This window comes from Cryptomeria japonica, chromosome 7 (genome assembly GCF_030272615.1).
Source record: "Cryptomeria japonica chromosome 7, Sugi_1.0, whole genome shotgun sequence".
Classification (NCBI taxonomy): domain Eukaryota; kingdom Viridiplantae; phylum Streptophyta; class Pinopsida; order Cupressales; family Cupressaceae; genus Cryptomeria; species Cryptomeria japonica.
Genome location: NC_081411.1, coordinates 754,402,780 through 754,409,369, shown reverse-complemented (window position 1 = coordinate 754,409,369; position 6,590 = coordinate 754,402,780).

The following is a 6,590-nucleotide window of genomic DNA, read 5'->3' as shown; positions in this document are numbered from 1 at the left end:
CCATATTCAAACAAATAAAATAATGTTGCTTGCAAATCATGCTAGTATTGAAAGAAAAAGAAATATTTTCATTGGCAAATTATGCTTGGTTTAAAACAAATAAAATAAGTTTACTGGCAAATTATATTAATATAGAAAACAATAAATTTGGTAAGTGTTTGAATACTTATAATTTTGGTGGCAAAACTATCAAATATTGAATGATAATAATTAAGTTTGTAAATTTTTAACTTTAAGTAGAATTACATAAACATCATTGGATGATCATCGATAAACAAAAGAGATTCTATTATGCGCCAAAGTTCTCTCATAGAAAAAAATTTACATTAAGTATTTGTAATCGAGACAAGTGTCAATAACTTTATTGGCCTATTATTGACCCCTTTGTCTTAGGCACCCTTTTCATTTTTGATTTTGAGCAAAATATTTTTCTTAAGTCTTGCTAATGTGGAGTCTTATGTTGTGGTCCCTACATATCGTCTTAGTTTTTGCCAATTGTTAGCTTCCTACTGTGTTGCACAAGCCCTTCATATCATAACTCCATCCAAGAGGTCCCAACTCAAAGTTGTGATGATATGAAATTGTGCCACATATCAAAGCTATCAATGGGCCCTATGATCGTTAATGATATAGGCTTGCATCATCATGTCCACACACTAGCATGCTATTGTATCACATCCCTTTAGTCTATTGTGTTTTTCTTGTTGTAAGAATTTTTAAAGTTGTGTGCTCACGAAATAGCGACAAGTGCCATTTTGTTCATTTAGCTTGAAGGAGCGACCCCCCTCACCTTAAAATTTTTGTGATAGAAAATAAATAATATTTAATATTGATATAATTTACATATGCATCGCTATATGATTGAATATCAATGATATAGGTTCTATTTTGGGCCGAAGCTCTAACACAACCAATTTCCTACATAAAATATTTGAAATTGAGACAAGTGTCAACAAGTATTTGGGAAGTGTAGCATACATGTAATTGTAGAGTTAGAAAATAAGTAATATTTAATATTGATTTGCACAAGCAATATGCATCGTAAGATTATTTAGGAGCAACAACATAAGTTCAATTCTGGGTTAAAGTTGTGACAAAACCAAATTTCTACGTAAAGTCTCTGGAATAGAGGCAAATGTCCACTGTCAACAACTTTATTGGGTTGCGGTGAATTAAAAAGATAAACAAATTTGAACAAGCAAAATAATATATGTATAAAAACAAGAAATAAACATAAACAAATAAATATGTATATAAACCGATAAATGAAAACATTTGCATTGAGCCATATAGGCATTAATTTGATAAAATTGTTAAAGGTCAAAACTTTTTCATTATAGGCTTACCACATTTAGAAAAACTTAAACAATGCAAAATTTTTGCTTTCTCTTTTGACCAACATTAGAAACTATTACACCCAAAACAAGTGAAGAATATATATTGATGTTAGGGTCATTGTGATGTCTTCTTTGTCGCTTGTGATTCTCGCTCAACAAAATTTAAATGAAGCTTTTGTTTTGGCCCACATTCCTGTTGCACCCTCCATTTATATTGCATTGTTGGGTTGTGTTGCCCATCTTGCGCCTCAAATTTTTACTGTGGGAGTTCCTCATTGGGATGGTACCCAACCTTTTTCTAATGGTGTCTGTGTGCCCCTTTTCTTGTGGGCGTTGGTGTGGTTTCCCATGTTGGTGTTCCTTCTCTCGCCCCTCTGGTTGTTGGTGAGTCCGGTGCTATTGTTTATGGTGGTCTAGCAAGGGCTTGTGTAGGTATGGGATCCCCCCACCAAGTACTACCGATGGGAGGAGATTTTACCATGTTGCCAAATCCACTATTTCTCTTCCTCTCAAGGGGAAATCTCATCCTCTTCCTTGTCTCAAGACCCCCCTATTGTGGTTTGTGGTCAGGATGTGCTAGAAAATATTAGATTCTACCAATGCTCTGGGTTGGTATGCAGATTTGTTGGGTTATGGCCTTCCCTCCTAGATCTACATCATTGGGTGAGTGATTCTTGGAAGCCTTTGGCTGTTGGTATCATTGAGCTTTACCCTTGTGCTAGGGTTTTTTTATTGCTTTCTTTTCTTCCTCTAAGGATCATGACTTAGTGCTAAGCAAGCTATGGGCTTGAGGAGTTAACTCTCTCTTGGTCAAACCCCAAACAACTTCTTTTAACTCTCTGACTAAACCACTCAATGCGCATCCGGTGTGGGCTCATCTTCTAAATCTCCCTCTTCATTTTTGGGAGCATTCTTTTAATGAGACCATTGACAATTCTATTGGAAACTTCTTGAAGGTGGATGAGACCATGTCCTTCATGGGTCATTCTACTTTTTCTCGCATTCTTATTGACATTGACATCTCCATGCCTCTCCTTGGGGATGTGGTTCTTATAGTTGGGGATAGGCCACAAAATCAATCGTTGGATTATGAGGGCCTCCCCTTTCATTGTTGCGGATGCCTCTCAACTGGTCACTTAGATACATATTGTTCTCTCTTGTGTTATAAAAATACTTCTACTCGGTGGGAAGATACGAATGTTGATCATTTGATTGTCGATGCTTTCGATTTTGAAGACTCTTCTCATGTTAATGATGATTCCTCTTGGGATGAGGTTGTGCCTCTTACTACTGTAGTGGCCTCCGCTGCCCCCTCGATCCCCATCTTATTGATGTGGCCTCCGTTTAACCTAAGGTACTTACTCTTGTTGCTCCTGTTTTGTAACAATAGTTTGCCCTTGATCTGGAATAACAGTCTGCCCTAGGTTCTGACAGACAATCTAAGGGGTTTCCCCCCTTGATCCCATTGGTAATGATGTTCGTACTAGTAGCATTTCTTTATCCCCCTAGGCTCATCAGATGGTCTCATTTTGATCTTAGAGTCATATTGGGCCACCAACAGGTGAATGAGAAACGCTTATAGAATTCTTGCTTACAACATGTACCCACATACTCTATTTATTAAAAAATTTATCCAACAAGGGTGCAGGTCCAATACCTTTGTAGCGTCGTCGATGTATCAACCTTTGTAGTACTACAAGTACCACATTACATATTCTCCATTGACTTGTTGTGACCCAGTTGAGTTGGGGATAATTCTCCATAACAAGTTGGATGTGGGCGCTACACCATTAGAGTGCATTTCAACTATAAAGAAATCCTTTGCCTTGATAACGATGTTTAGATGCGATGTGGTAGTCTCTCCATATTCTACCAAATCAATTTCTTCCCCCAGTCCTCATCTGATTCAACTTCTTGTGTGGCTTGTTCCTCCTTCCATTTATTCTCCACTTCTTCATCAATATCATAGACTGATTATACTTGGCATGTTCCCTCATATGGTGCCTTCCATTTGTAATATCGTTGTGCCAAAATAAGTGTTCGTTAGGTGCTCATGGATGTGTGGTACAACGACGTGTTCCACATATTTCCTTTCCAATCTCTCCTCTAGTGATGTTATTAGTTTTGCCCATTCCTCTAGTACATATGATTGGTCCTTGATTATTGGGTCTTCCTCCAAAAATTCCTCTCTCTCGTTCATCCAATCTCCATGAGTGGCGTATCCAAAAATGTTTGTAACTCTAGTGAGTCCCTTCCTCTCTTGGTAAATTTTTAGCTTAGATCCATTCATTAGGTCTCGAATGGGGTTGTCTTGAGTGTTGCAAGTTTAACGGTTCTATTTTGACCAACCTCGCTCACCTTACAAGGTCCCAACTAGTAAGCTCTAAACTTACTTGGTTTGAGTTTGTTGCGACCATTATACTTCAACACTAACTACCTCAATCAAAAGTTCATTCATTGGAGATGTTTATCGTTCCATAATTTTCATCAGCATTGTACAACCTGTATTTCCCTTTGTGCCATCACTCGATGATCATCTAGCTTGGTGAAGTTAAGGAGACGTTCCTTCAAGCTCTTTGTATCTCTAAAGTAGTTCTTGATGGTAATTCCAAGTCTCAACATCATGTACTTGATAGGGACCACTGCCTCCCACTCGTACATTAATTGAAATTGGGTAGTCTTGTTGTCACTTTGTACATTATATAGTATGCCCATAGTATCATTGATAATCTCTCCCCCCAGTCTTCCCCTTCGACGCCATAGGACTTATAGATTATTGAGACCAATACCTTGTTTGTTGACTCTGCCTGACTATTGGCTCTTAGGTAATATGAGCTTGAGATATTATAGAAGATTTTAAATTCTATCATCATCTATTGAATCACATGGTTAACAAAATGTACTCGCTCGTCACTTGTGGTCTGAATTGGTATCCCGAACCTTTTCACTATTTGCTTGTAGATTAACTTCGTTGTACTACCAACAATGTTGTTTAGGAGTGTTGTTGCCTTTGCCCACTTTGTGAGATAATCCATTACTACCACAATGTATTTGCATTTGTGCACCTGACTCACTTTCAATGGTTTGACAAAATCCAACCTTCACCTCTCAAATAGTTCTTGAGGTTGTGAAGGGAATAGTGGCATAAAATCTTGCTTCAATGGTTTCCTTTCTCTTTGGCATGTATCACACCCTACTACTCACTCATGAGCATCCATATGCAGTGTTGACCACCACAGACCTGCTACTAACACTTTGCATGCAGTGGCATCAAGTCCCATGTGGTCTCCTACCAACCCTTTGTGTGATTCTTTCAACACTTTGCAAATTTATTTTTGCATGACACACATTTGGTCAAGGCATATCTTATATAATAACCCATTAATGAGTTGGAAAGTCTTGCTCTTGAAGGCTAACTTTATCCTTTCACTTGGTAACATTTCCCTTGGGAAGGTGGAAGTGGACAAGTACTTCCCAATTCTATGGTAACATGGTGGCAATGCAACAATTTGGAATAGGTGAGCATTAGGGAGGTCCTCATTCACCCCGTGGTCACTAGTCAGTGATAACATGAATTTTACCTAGCTTCATGATAATGGTGAAAATGAATTCTTGTAGTAGGAGGAGCTATTATGCACAAACCCTTGGATAATTGTCTTATTCACCAAATACATTAATGCTTGATGGTCCACATAACATGTGAAGGGTGTTGGCAATAGGTAGTGGTAGAATTTTTGGACTAAGTACACCATGTGTAATGCATATCTATGAGTTGTGTTGTAGTTCCTCTCCGCCTTGGAGAGTAGGCATGGTCCAATTCTTGTATGCCTACTTATGTCAGCATATCCCTGATTTCATAATTGGAGGCTTCCATGTGCACATTAAATTCCTTGTCTCAACTTGGGTATGCCAAGATTGATGCATTCACTAGTCTTGTATTTAGTTTATTGAATACCTTCTCTTGTTCATCTCCCCATATGAACGGTTCCCCTTCAATGTCAACATGTCCAGCGAGTATGAGATTTGGGAAAATTTCTTTATGAACCTTCGGTAATGGTCAACATGCTCAAGGAATGATTTCACTCTTGTTACATTTTCAAGGGCCTCCATATGGATGATGACCCCTACCTTGTCAAGTTTTGTCTTTAATCCTTCCTTACACACTATGTGGCCAAGGAATTTCCCTTACGGAACCATTAACTTGCACTTTTTTGGTTTTAGAGAAAGTTGTGACCTTCAACACCTTTTCGTTCATTCATGAAGTGTGGTGAGATGAGTCTCTTGCCACATGTATATCAACTAATCATCCAGGAAAGCTTTGAAATTTCCCACATACATCTTATAAAAAATGTGAAATATTATTTGTCAAAAGGTAGTTGGGGTGTTGCACAAGTTGAATGACATCATATTATACAAAGGTAGTATTCAGTTTGTCTTCTTTAGTAATGTTGATTTGGTTGTACACTAAGGATCCATCCACGAAGGAGTATATCTCATGGCTTGCAACCTCCTCGAGCATGGTGTTGGTGAATGGGATTAGAAAGGGGTCTTTAATCGTCATTGAGTTAAGACACCTGAAATTTTCATAGATCCTTATCTGTTTTGCTTCCTTCTTGAGGGATATGATGACTCGTGAGATCCACTCACTAGTTTCCACCTTAAAGATTATCCCGCCTCCAACATATTTTCAATTTATTTGTGTAACTTGGCAGTGTTGTTTTTATTCATTCAGTGGGTCCTCTTCCATACTGGTTGTGCACCCAATATGAGGGGAATTTTATGCATGCATAGTTCTAGCAGTATCCCCTTTAGATCCTTGTATGTCCATGCAAAGGTATCCTTGTACTCCATAAATATTTTGAACACAGTCGCCTTTAGTACAGGGTTCAAGTCATCACTGACCAATATCACCATGGGTTGTCTTCATTTCCCAGATTCACCTTCTTCACACTTGGCTCTTTGTACTTTATGATTTTCTCTTTCAAAATTGTGTGCCAACATGTCATCCACTTTTGCCACTCCCTCCTTGTACTCCATACTCTGGGGGAAAGGTAGCACTCTCAGTACCCTTGTCAACTTCCTCAATCTCCCTGATCTATGGCATATTGCACTCAAAGTGGAAGACTTTGTAGTCCTCTATTTGATAGTGAAACAACCCATTAAGAGAACTTGTTTCATCCATCGAGCAATCTTCTAGTTCAGGTACTCCTTCATCATTAGGTTCCATTACTCTTTGTAGTTCATCCATACCAA